Source organism: Curcuma longa, unplaced genomic scaffold, assembly GCF_044706935.1.
Source record: "Curcuma longa cultivar G26 ecotype Majalengka, Jawa Barat unplaced genomic scaffold, ITB_CL_G26_1.1 contig_26037, whole genome shotgun sequence".
Classification (NCBI taxonomy): Eukaryota; Viridiplantae; Streptophyta; class Magnoliopsida; order Zingiberales; family Zingiberaceae; genus Curcuma; species Curcuma longa.
The window spans coordinates 1-13,000 of record NW_027432973.1 but is presented as its reverse complement, the minus strand read 5'-3'; the positions used below and the strand labels follow the sequence as shown (position 1 = coordinate 13,000).

The following is a 13,000-nucleotide window of genomic DNA, read 5'->3' as shown; positions in this document are numbered from 1 at the left end:
ATCAATTTGCTCTATTTGTTATAGATCCTACAACTTTTGAAGAAGCGGTAACAAATGAAGAATGGTGAAATGCAATGAAAGAATAGCTATTGGCAATCAATAAAATAAACATGCATTGTAAAAAATTAGTAAATTTGAGACAAATATTAGTGACGAAAATTATTCGTCGTAAATTAACAACAAATTTTGCAACAAAATATTGTTTTGTCACAAATCAACGACAAAATAATTTTGTTAGAAAATTAGCAACATATTAAATTTATCACTAAATTCATCGCAAAATTATTTTTGTCATTAAAGTCATAGTAAATTTGCGACGAATTAATATTTCATTGCTAATTAACAACGAATAAAATATTCATCACAAATTTGACGATGAAAAATAAATTCATCATGAATTCGATGATCAAAGAATCATTCATCATGAATATGCAATGAAATATTAATTCATCGCATTTAAATTGCTGATAAAAATTTATTTCGTCACCAATTGTGTGACAAAAAATATTTTTGTCATAGATTTGGTAACAAATTTGGTGACAAAGTTAGATTTCTCACCAAAGTTACGACATTAACCCTAAATCATGATCTCTCACGTAGTCATCGCCTCTCCGGCCGCTGGTGGCGCATCTCTTCAATGAGTGAAGCCTGCAACAATGAATTGGTATTTCTCCCTCTCTCTTCCCCTCTACGCCTCTGCCCGTCAAGATGACTCGCCCTCCCGACACATTTCTAGTGGCCTGCCGCAAGCTAGTAGTTGTTGGTTGTTGGCCTTGCCGCGGGTCGACAACCGTTGGCCAGGGTCAGGGGATGCAGGCTGGAGGCTGGCGGTCACTGGCTAGGGTCACGAGATGCAGACTTGGGCGGTGGGTTGTTGGCTAGGGGTCGTTGGTTGCTAGCCGCTAGCTGCGGGCCAGTGGTCGTTATCCACCGACTATGGGCCGATGGTCGTGAGGCCACTACTCGATGGCCACGAGGCCGGTGGCATGCTGCCCCCAAGCCCCGCCACCCACTGCGAGCTTGGCCGCAAGCTCGGCTAGTCTTAAGCTCAACTGATTGCGAGCTCGTCTGTTTACGGGCTCATATCTCACCGCGAGCTCTGTTAGCTCCGAACTAATTAAACCCTCCGTAGCTTTAAGGCTTCTATTTTTTGTGATATTAATTTAGTTTACTAAAATTATTTATTTGTGCACATTATATTTACTTTTTGATTTTGTAACATTTGTATAAGTCTCTATTTTATGTGGACTTAAAGTAATTAGAGAAATACTTATTTTTTCATCCACTTTAGGTATATTTATAAAAATAGTCATTTTTTAATAGTGGATGTTTTTTTAACTCTATAAAAGTGGTTACTTTAATATTAGTTATTTTTATTTTAATTTAGAAGTAATTAATTATGTTTATGTTATTGATGAGGAGGTCTATAATAGATTTTATTTATAGTAGATCAAAATTAATATTTTAATATTTGTTAATTCAAAAATAAGAAAAATGAAGAAAGTAAGAAGTTGAATATCTAAAAAGAACTTACCTGGACATAAGAGTTTAACTGATGAATTTATTATTGAGTTGGAATAATTTTTGTATTTTGCTTCTCGTAATATTGAGTTTATGGATGAGGATAAGATAAGATGTCTGTGCAGAAAGTATCACAATGATAAATTTTTACAGTATGATAAAGTTCGAGAATATTTTTGTAGACTTGACTTTACCCTCAATTACTATAATTGGACTTGTCATGGTAAACCGTTCATATCTGATGAGAATTATGGACAAAATATATAAGTTTCAGTTAGTAGGGATCAAAGTTATTATGATCAATATAATCCATACAAGAGGATGATAATTGATGTAGGATCGAGTTAGAGCACTAGAGGGGGTGAATAGTACTTTGTTGCTTTTTCACTCGTTAAAAAAACTTAAGTAAACTCAGAGTACGGACATAATAAGTGCAACAGAAATAAGAGAAAGGACCCACGATCTTTGATTGTTTTCGATGACCAATCCACTATTAAACTCCCTTCTTATGAGAATTTTTCCCTTTAACAAATTAGTTAGGAACGGTCAACTTTAATTGTCCTAATGATTTAAGTACAAAAGCAAAATCAAGATGTTACCGACTAGGAAAATAGAAGTGAGGCGTAGAAGTCAGTGTAGCTCCTCGGTGTTACAACGACATACTGGATGGGTTTTCGCGCACAAGAAGTCGTTGTAGTAGTGTATGAATTGCGTTTTAGGGTTTTTCCTCACAGCTGCATATAAAGGTAGATCTGGGTGCCTGGAAGTCCTTCCGGATGCCTCCATATCATTCCGTCGATCCATTTTCGTCACTGATTCGACATCTTCTGAGTGCCTATATCCCTTCCGAGCACCTGGATGCTGACATGGAGGTTGTTGGCTCAACATTGACTTTGCAATGCCTTATCCTGATCTGGATGTCTAGAGAGTCTAGAGGCTGTGGTGTCCTGACCACTGGGAACTTGCCACCTCATCTACCTCGCTAGCCCACTCGCCTGACATCTAGGCGCCTAGATCCCTTCCGGGCGCTAGGACCGTCTGGTTGCCTAGATCCAGATAAGGCTGTTCAGAACTCAAAGTTTCAGTTCCTTCTTTCCTGCATCACAAGTTAGTTTAAAACAAAACATAAATAGGAAAGTGACAATTTTGGCAAACTATCTAGTCTTAACTTTTAGATTTCTAGTGAAATCCTAGATCAGATCGACGCTACTGTTCTTATTCCTAGGAAGGCGTGCTCATCCATTCCACTTGAGAGAATTTACCTTTTGTTAATCTGGTCCTCCAGACTTGTTGGACTTTTGCTCAGCCTTGATCCTCGACCCCTTCGATTTCCACCACTAGACGTTCGGTCTTCCAAACCTGCCTAGACTTTTCCACCTGGTGCTCTGATCTGTTAAGTCTTCCTGCCCAGTCCTCCTGACTAGGACCTCTTTGCCCAATCCCCTTGACTAGGACTTTCTTGCCTAGTCCTCCGGATCAAGACTTCCTTGTCGAGTTGTCCTGACTATTATTTTCTTTACCTAGCCACAACTAAGATTTTCTTTACCTAGCCACAACTAAGATTTTCTTATGCTACATGCAGCTTAGTTCAACTCATTAGTCCACTTCACAGACTTAACTTTAATCTGTTCATCTTCGTCCTCTTCTTTGATCGTCATCCTCTTCCGAGCCATTGTCATTGGTATCAAGTAGCTCATTCGAGATTATTATTTAAATAAAAAATATTTTTAATTTAAATCATTGGGGATGTAGCTCAGATGGTAGAGCGCTCGCTTAGCATGCGAGAGGTACGGGGATCGATACCCCGCATCTCCATTTTTTTAGTTACTGTAATTGTTTTCGCATTAATATTTTTTTAATAATATTTAATTCCATCCATCTTCCTCCTCTTCGATCGTCGTCCTCTTTCGAGTCATCACCCATGGCATCAAGTAGCTCATTCGGCTACTCTTTTGCACGGGGTAAAGGGATTAATTGCTTTGTCGATGATGCACTCTTCGTCTTCGTCCTCTTCTTTGATCGTCATCCTCTTCCGTAGGGATGGCAACGGGTTCGGGGATTGGCGGGGAAGCCTTCTCCATCCCCGTCCCCGAAACCCAAACCCATATACCATCCCCGTCCCCATCCCCGTCGGGTATCATAATTTAAATACCAACCCCGTCCCCGTCGGGTTTCGGGTATCCAGCGGGTTTCGGAGATCCCCACAGATTTCGGAGGTGGTTTTCCCCACGGGTATTTCCATGGGTATCCCCATACCCATACCCATCCCCATCCCCATCCCCGTCATGACATATTTAAAAATTATTTTTTAAAATTTATTACTTTTTTATTAATTAAAAAAAGAAAATATTATTTGTTTAAGAAATAATGAAACTATATTATTCAAACAAGTAATTATCAATATGACTTATTTTTTCATTTGATATAAGGATATAATCAAATTAATGAATCTCAATGAATGAAATTATCAAAGTCGGGTTCGGGGATGAGGACGGGGAATTTTTGGAATACCATCCCCGACCCATCCCCGCTTTCTGAGATTCGGGGATTCCCCATCCCCATCTCCGCTTTCTCGGATTCGGGGATTCCCCGGTCAAAATGGGATCGGGGAACGGATTCCCCATCGGGTCCGGGTCTAATTGTCATCCCTACTCTTCCGAGCCATTGTCATTGGTATCAAGTAGCTCATTCGAGATTATTATTTAAATAAAAAATATTTTTAATTTAAATCATTGGGGATGTAGCTCAGATGGTAGAGCGCTCGCTTAGCATGCGAGAGGTACGGGGATTGATACCCCGCATCTCCATTTTTTAATTTATTGTAATTGTTTTCGCATTAATATTTTTTTTAATAATATTTAATTCCATCCATCTTCCTCCTCTTCGATCGTCGTCCTCTTTCGAGTCATCACCCATGGCATCAAGTAGCTCATTCGGCTACTCTTTTGCACGGGGTAAAGGGATTAATTGCTTTGTCGATGATGCACTCTTCGTCTTCGTCCTCTTCTTTGATCGTCATCCTCTTCCGTAGGGATGGCAACGGGTTCGGGGATTGGCGGGGAAGCCTTCTCTATCCCCGTCCCCGAAACCCAAACCCATATACCATCCCCGTCCCCATCCCCGTCGGGTATCATAATTTAAATACCAACCCCGTCCCCGTCGGGTTTCGGGTATCCAGCGGGTTTCGGAGATCCCCACAGATTTCAGAGGTGGTTTTCCCCACGGGTATTTCCATGGGTATCCCCATACCCATACCCATCCCCATCCCCATCCCCATCCCCGTCATGACATATTTAAAAATTATTTTTTAAAATTTATTACTTTTTTATTAATTAAAAAAAGAAAATATTATTTGTTTAAGAAATAATGAAACTATATTATTCAAACAAGTAATTATCAATATGACTTATTTTTTCATTTGATATAAGGATATAATCAAATTAATGAATCTCAATGAATGAAATTATCAAAGTCGGGTTCGAGGATGGGGACGGGGAATTTTTGGAATACCATCCCCGACCCATCCCCGCTTTCTGAGATTCGGGGATTCCCCATCCCCATCTCCGCTTTCTCGGATTCGGGGATTCCCCGGTCAAAAGGGATCGGGGAACGGATTCCCCATCGGGTCCGGGTCTAATTGTCATCCCTACTCTTCCGAGCCATTGTCATTGGTATCAAGTAGCTCATTCGAGATTATTATTTAAATAAAAAATATTTTTAATTTAAATCATTGGGGATGTAGCTCAGATGGTAGAGCGCTCGCTTAGCATGCGAGAGGTACGGGGATCGATACCCCGCATCTCCATTTTTTTAGTTACTGTAATTGTTTTCGCATTAATATTTTTTTAATAATATTTAATTCCATCCATCTTCCTCCTCTTCGATCGTCGTCCTCTTTCGAGTCATCACCCATGGCATCAAGTAGCTCATTCGGCTACTCTTTTGCACGGGGTAAAGGGATTAATTGCTTTGTCGATGATGCACTCTTCGTCTTCGTCCTCTTCTTAGATCGTCATCCTCTTCCGTAGGGATGGCAACGGGTTCGGGGATTGGCGGGGAAGCCTTCTCCATCCCCGTCCCCGAAACCCAAACCCATATACCATTCCTGTCCCCATCCCCGTCGGGTATCATAATTTAAATACCAACCCCGTCCCCGTCGGGTTTCGGGTATCCAGCGGGTTTCGGAGATCCCCACAGATTTCAGAGGTGGTTTTCCCCACGGGTATTTCCATGGGTATCCCCATACCCATACCCATCCCCATCCCCATCCCCATCCCCGTCATGACATATTTAAAAATTATTTTTTAAAATTTATTACTTTTTTATTAATTAAAAAAAGAAAATATTATTTGTTTAAGAAATAATGAAACTATATTATTCAAACAAGTAATTATCAATATGACTTATTTTTTCATTTGATATAAGGATATAATCAAATTAATGAATCTCAATGAATGAAATTATCAAAGTCGGGTTCGAGGATGGGGACGGGGAATTTTTGGAATACCATCCCCGACCCATCCCCGCTTTCTGAGATTCGGGGATTCCCCATCCCCATCTCCGCTTTCTCGGATTCGGGGATTCCCCGGTCAAAAGGGATCGGGGAACGGATTCCCCATCGGGTCCGGGTCTAATTGTCATCCCTACTCTTCCGAGCCATTGTCATTGGTATCAAGTAGCTCATTCGAGATTATTATTTAAATAAAAAATATTTTTAATTTAAATCATTGGGGATGTAGCTCAGATGGTAGAGCGCTCGCTTAGCATGCGAGAGGTACGGGGATCGATACCCCGCATCTCCATTTTTTTAGTTACTGTAATTGTTTTCGCATTAATATTTTTTTTAATAATATTTAATTCCATCCATCTTCCTCCTCTTCGATCGTCGTCCTCTTTCGAGTCATCACCCATGGCATCAAGTAGCTCATTCGGCTACTCTTTTGCACGGGGTAAAGGGATTAATTGCTTTGTCGATGATGCACTCTTCGTCTTCGTCCTCTTCTTTGATCGTCATCCTCTTCCGTAGGGATGGCAACGGGTTCGGGGATTGGCGGGGAAGCCTTCTCCATCCCCGTCCCCGAAACCCAAACCCATATACCATCCCTGTCCCCATCCCCGTCGGGTATCATAATTTAAATACCAACCCCGTCCCCGTCGGGTTTCGGGTATCCAGCGGGTTTCGGAGATCCCCACAGATTTCGGAGGTGGTTTTCCCCGCGGGTATTTCCATGGGTATCCCCATACCCATACCCATCCCCATCCTCGTCATGACATATTTAAAAATTATTTTTTAAAATTTATTACTTTTTTATTAATTAAAAAAAGAAAATATTATTTGTTTAAGAAATAATGAAACTATATTATTCAAACAAGTAATTATCAATATGACTTATTTTTTCATTTGATATAAGGATATAATCAAATTAATGAATCTCAATGAATGAAATTATCAAAGTCGGGTTCGGGGATGAGGACGGGGAATTTTTGGAATACCATCCCCGACCCATCCCCGCTTTCTGAGATTCGGGGATTCCCCATCCCCATCTCCGCTTTCTCGGATTCGGGGATTCCCCGGTCAAAATGGGATCGGGGAACGGATTCCCCATCGGGTCCGGGTCTAATTGCCATCCCTACTCTTCCGAGCCATTGTCATTGGTATCAAGTAGCTCATTCAAGATTATTATTTAAATAAAAAATATTTTTAATTTAAATCATTGGGGATGTAGCTCAGATGGTAGAGCGCTCGCTTAGCATGCGAGAGGTACGGGGATCGATACCCCGCATCTCCATTTTTTAATTTATTGTAATTGTTTTCGCATTAATATTTTTTTAATAATATTTAATTCCGTCCATCTTCCTCCTCTTTGATCGTCGTCCTCTTTCGAGTCATCACCCATGGCATCAAGTAGCTCATTCGGCTACTCTTTTGCACGGGGTAAAGGGATTAATTGCTTTGTCGATGATGCACCCAACGCTCTTCTAGTTTTCAATACTCCTCGAAGAAGAAGGATGCCTAGCATCATCACCAATTTCCTATTGATAATTGACTCAAAATTAGTAATGGAGTTAATGGATTGATGATGTGACAATTAATAGTAGTAGTGGTTAAAAGGAAAATATCTATGTTCAATGTATTTGCATTAGTTGCGTTAGTGGAGTATGTTTATGTGGTAAGTGATTTATTTGAGTTATATAATTAGTTTATAAATATGTTACGTATTGATGAATGAATGTATTGGAAAAAATTAGTGTGTAATCCCTTTATCTATTTTTACCTTATACAATCTTCCATCTTTATTATCCAATAGTGGCATCAGAGTATCGAGTTTGACGTGTCCTAATTTATTTGCAATGGCAATCAATAGAGTTTCTCAACCCTTCATCCCCCATTTCAAAGGAGAATGCTATGCATTTTGGAGTATCAAAATGAAAACCCTTTTTAGATCTCAAGATCTCCATTTTTATTTATTTACTGTAATTATTTTTGCATTAAATATTTTTTAAAATAATATTTAATTCCGTCCATCTTCCTCCTCTTCAGTCGTCGTCCTCTTTTGAGCCATCGCCCATGGCATCAAGTAGCTCATTCAACTACTCTTTTGCACGGGGTAAAGGCATTAATTGCTTTGTCGATGATGAACCCAACGCTCTTCTCGTTTTCAATACTCCTCGAAGAAGAAGGATGCCAAGCATCATCACCAATTTCCTATTGATAATTGACTCAAAATTAGTAATGGAGTTAATGGATTGATGATGTGACAATTAATAGTAGTAGTGGTTAAAAGAAAAATATCTATGTTCAATGTATCTGCATTAGTTGAGTTATTGAGTATGTTTATGTGGTAAGTGATTTATTTGAGTTATATAAGTAGTTTATAAATATGTTACGTTTTGATGAATGAATGTATTGGAAAAAATTAGTGTGTAATCCTTTTGTCTATTTTTTACCTTATACAATCTTCCTTCTTTATTATCCAATAGTGGTTTTGGAGTATCGAGTTTGACGTGTCCTAATTTATTTGCAATGGCAATCAACAGAGTTTCTCAACCCTTCATCCCCATTTTCAAAGGAGAGTGCTACAAATTTTGGAGTATCAAAATGAAAACCCTTTTTATATCTCAAGATCTTTGGGATTTAGTAGAGAAAGGTTTTGACGACGAGGATGCCGATGAAACTTGATTAAGGGAGAACAGAAACAAAGGTTTAAAAGCATTGTTCATCCTTCAATAAGCAATACATGAGATGATTTTCTCCAAAATTACAATTGCTGTAGGATCGATATGAACACGCTAGAGGGGAGAGGGTGAATAGCGTGTTTCGCTTTTCAATCGATTTTTGAACTAAGAAATTAAACATGCGGAAGCGACAATATTTATGTGGAAGCGACAATGAAAATAAACACGAACACAACTATTTACTTGGTTTACAGCCCAAGGTTGCTACTCCAAAGCTCACGGTCTTCGATCGTTCACTGTGGGCAATCCACTAGATAACTTGTTTCTTACGAATATAAGTTGAACGATTACAAAATCACAAGTTGCTAACAGTAAGAATGAACAATTTAAATACTCGTTACCAAAATCAATTCGCTGACACTTTGCTTGATCTTCTTTTGTTGTGAATTCAGCATAGAGGCGGCTCTAGGTTGCTCGAGAATGATCAGGGCGCCGACGTCTCAACAGAGTAAGCATGAGGATTGTTGGAAATTGATTTTTCTAGCTGCTGGTCGAGGTACACTTTTATACAGGACTCCAGTCGACTGCATCCCTATCTCGAGTCGACTCCAGCTCAGCTTCGATCCTGTTCCTCCATTGTGAATGTGTCTTTAAGTCGACTCGAGCCTCAACTTAAGTCGACTCCAATCCGACGTGGAGCCTTCCCGATAAGCTTTCCTCTCCGCTGCGTTATTTGGCTGACGTGGCTCCAAGTCGATTCCAATGCCATCTCCGGTCGACTTGAGTCTCGCGTGGAGGTAATCTGAACTGCGCTGACGTCTAAGGCTGCTGGACAGGCTCAAGTCAACTCGAATTATGACTCATGTCGACTCCAATACCTTTTTCTGGACAGATTCACTCGGAGTCACGTTTATTCAGTTTTTCCAACCCTGCATAATGTGTTAGCCAAAATAACATGCAAATTTAAACATTTAGAGATAGTTCCTAGAACTTTCTCTGGGTCTTAACTTCAGGTCTCCAGTGAGACCCTAGGTTAGACTGACGCCTACTATTCCCCTTGGGAACGCATCCTGACCCACTCCTCTCAAGAGAATTTACCTTTTGCCAACTGAGTCCTCCTGACTCATTGGACTTTTGCTCGGCTCTGTCCTCAGCTCCCAGGGTTTGTGTTGCGACTCGGTCCTCCTGACCAGCCCAGTCTTCTGCTACGACTTGATCCTCCAGATCAGCCCAGACTTCTACTGCGACTCAGTCCTCCTGACTAGCCCAGACTTCTTGCTGCGACTTGGTCCTTCTAACCAGCCCATACTTCACCTGGTGCTTTGACTCTGCCAAGTCTTCAGCTTGATCCTCCAGATCAAGTCTTTACAGTGCCTAGCTTCCACTATGACTTTACTCAAACCAGTGCTCCCTGCTCACTTAGAACAACATAGTTAGCTCAACAACACACTTAACTTGATGCATGAAGTGTTCAACTCCCCCTTAGTCAGGTCTCCTCCTGAATTAATGCATTTTTAAATTCACTCCCCCTAAACTTGATATTTTGAGAATATTTCAAGTTTAACAAATATTTTAAGTTCTTAAAATTTTAGAGAGAAAAAATATTTTTCAACTTGAAAAAACAACTTTTAACTTGAAAAACTTTGAACCACATCCATCTTTTAACTTGAAACTCTTTTAACTTGCTTGAAAACTTTTTTATCTCTCCCCCTTTGATATAATCAAAAAATATCCCTTAAGGGTTTGAGTCCAAGCTTGTAATAAAAAAATATATGTAGACAAAAAAATTTTCTCCTCAGGGCACGTGTCCAACTTGAGTTTTAGCTAATTACTAGAGAGTAGTAGCTTGACCCAGCTAGCCAAGTTTAAGTGTATCATCCCAATAATTGTTTGGACATAGGGACACTTAACTTGATCAGTATTTGTTTAAAGTCTAAGTAAGGTTTGATGCACTGACGTAAGCATCTTTGTACTTAGACTAGAATCCTATACATCTCACACCATTCTATGTTTTACAAACACAAGCAAGTTACCTAGTGTGCTTTGTGAGATGTCCACCTAGATCTATAGGATCATACTTTCTAGGAGTTTGAATCTAGTCTACGGCTAAAACATTCATTTCTTACTTTGAAAAATAGAAAAAGGATAAAATTTAAAAATAAAAATTTCAAACTTAAGTAAATAGGGTTTTTGAAAACATTTTGAAATCTTATTTATAATAGATTAAAAACATGTGAATTTTGAAAAACCAAATTTTACTATTCTACCAAACATAATCCTAAATAATAGACAAGCAACAAATATTGCATATTAACATACTAACTGTAAAAACCATATGCAGAGTAAGTTAACCAAATATGACAAGAGTGCAAGTAAACATCTAAACACTGATACTATTTGTCCAAAATAACAAGGTAATCTACTACTGTGGTGGTGGTGGTGGTGGTGGTGGCTGCTATATAGCTGAGTATCTGGAGAATCTCTGCTATACTAGCACCCTGAGCATCAAGCCTCCCAACCACGGTCTGAAGTGACTCCACTCTGGTCAACCTCTGGTCAGTGGTCAGTGGAGGAGGTGGAGAAGGTAGATCTGGAAGATCAAGAAATGCCTCTAGCTCTGCTCCAATGTTAATGTCAACTGCTGGATCTGGCTGGGGTTGAGGTGGGTGTCTCCAGGAAAGTCTCCCCTCATCATCCACAGCTACACCACCTAGGGATAGATTTCTAGAACCTATATAATTAAAATCACTAGGAGGTAGAATATCACCAATAGTGGTATCTAGCCCTAGTGAGCCTAGAAGTCCTATCAAAATGTGACAGTAGGGCATGTGGACTCTCCTACTCGTTACTACAGAAGATGCATAGATGATGGTATGACACATGAGTAGGCCTAAGTCTAAAAAAAAGGCATATAGCAAAAATGAGTGAAAGGATCTCATCCGAGTGAGATCCCTAGTGGCAAGGGGCAGAATGCAGAGGACAATAACCCGATACAAGACATAGTCCTATATCCGGAGTCTGCCAGAATGGAATGACACAAATCTAGGAGCTCGATCCTCTTGGAAGAAGTAGGTACATGACATCAAGGGTAATGCCAGAAAAAGGATCACCAAATGGTAGATCTGTAGGTGGGTATACTATAAATGTAGACTGAGAGGGACGAAAGCCTATGAATGTACTAATCATGGATGCAGTAATGGTGATGTCCCTCTGTCCGACACAGGTGGTGAATGGCAAGTCATCTATCTGGACTAGGTTATTCTACAACTCGACACACAATGTAGTGTTGGCTGCGGTCGTACAAAACACTAGTTTGTCTAAGTGGTAGTGGTCTATGACCTGCATGGACAATGCACATGATCGTTGAAAGAACCCTCTATCTAATGATCTACAGGCTAATGGTAAACAAGATAACTCCTGAAACCTAAGTCTCAACCCCTCTGTGGGAAATTTGGGATCAGTAGAGGGGGTCTTGGATGGTCCAACCTCATGGCCTCTCCTAGGTCGTCTAAACACAATGTTTAATAAAATTAACTGAAAGAAACACTAAACTATTGATAATAGTAGTTTAGAGTTTTACTTGGGCATTTTGACAGTAGAAGTTAATTTTTGTTGTCCCAATGAGCTTTTGTAGCATGAAAATCGAGAAAATGTCGACTCGAGTGGACTCAGGTCGACTTGAGTTAGCGGTTGGAGTCGACTCCGACTTGGCTTGAGCCGACTTGAGTAGGTGGAACAACGTTTTCGCGGGAAACTTTGGTGCCATTTTTAGGGTCGGCTCAGGTCGACTCAGTTGTTCGTTCGAGTTGACTTGAGTCAATGAAGTGACTGTTTTTGCAGGAAACACTCAGGTCGATTCAACTGTTTGGGCGAGTTGACTTTAGTCGACTGGTTAGCATTATTAATGAGTAGAATTAATTATTTTAAGCTTAAATAAATTTTTATTTGAGTTATTATATAAGCTTTCAAGTTGTTAGTGTTATTTGGTTAAAATTTTGAAATTTAATTACCATTTTGAAATTAATTAGGTTTTGAAAATAATTTAAAATTTTGAAAATAATTAAGTTTTGAAATTAATTAGGTTTTTGAAGATAATTTAAGTTTCAAAATTAATTTAAGTTTTGGAAAATAATTAAGTTTTGAAATTAATTTAAGTTTTTGAAAATAATTAAGTTTTGAAATTAATTTAAGTTTAAGTTTTTGAAAATCATTTAAGTTTTGAAATTAATTTAAGTTTTGAAAATAATTAAGTTTTGAAATTAATTAGGTTTTTGAAATTAATTAAGTTTTGAAATTAATTTAG

The 13,000-nt window shown here is 39.2% G+C and overlaps 5 non-coding genes across 5 annotated transcripts; all 5 read left to right on the top strand.

Moving 5' to 3' along the window:
- Positions 1 to 3,263: 3,263 nt before the first annotated feature.
- TRNAA-AGC (transfer RNA alanine (anticodon AGC)) lies at positions 3,264 to 3,336 on the top strand. Its single transcript has one exon. It is a non-coding gene; the product is annotated as a tRNA-Ala (tRNA).
- A 919-nt stretch (positions 3,337 to 4,255) lies between these two features.
- On the top strand, positions 4,256 to 4,328 carry TRNAA-AGC (transfer RNA alanine (anticodon AGC)). Its single transcript has one exon. It is a non-coding gene; the product is annotated as a tRNA-Ala (tRNA).
- Positions 4,329 to 5,253: 925 nt separating this feature from the next.
- On the top strand, positions 5,254 to 5,326 carry TRNAA-AGC (transfer RNA alanine (anticodon AGC)). Its single transcript has one exon. It is a non-coding gene; the product is annotated as a tRNA-Ala (tRNA).
- A 924-nt stretch (positions 5,327 to 6,250) lies between these two features.
- On the top strand, positions 6,251 to 6,323 carry TRNAA-AGC (transfer RNA alanine (anticodon AGC)). Its single transcript has one exon. It is a non-coding gene; the product is annotated as a tRNA-Ala (tRNA).
- A 914-nt stretch (positions 6,324 to 7,237) lies between these two features.
- Positions 7,238 to 7,310, top strand: TRNAA-AGC (transfer RNA alanine (anticodon AGC)). Its single transcript has one exon. It is a non-coding gene; the product is annotated as a tRNA-Ala (tRNA).
- The last annotated feature ends 5,690 nt before the right edge of the window (positions 7,311 to 13,000 follow it).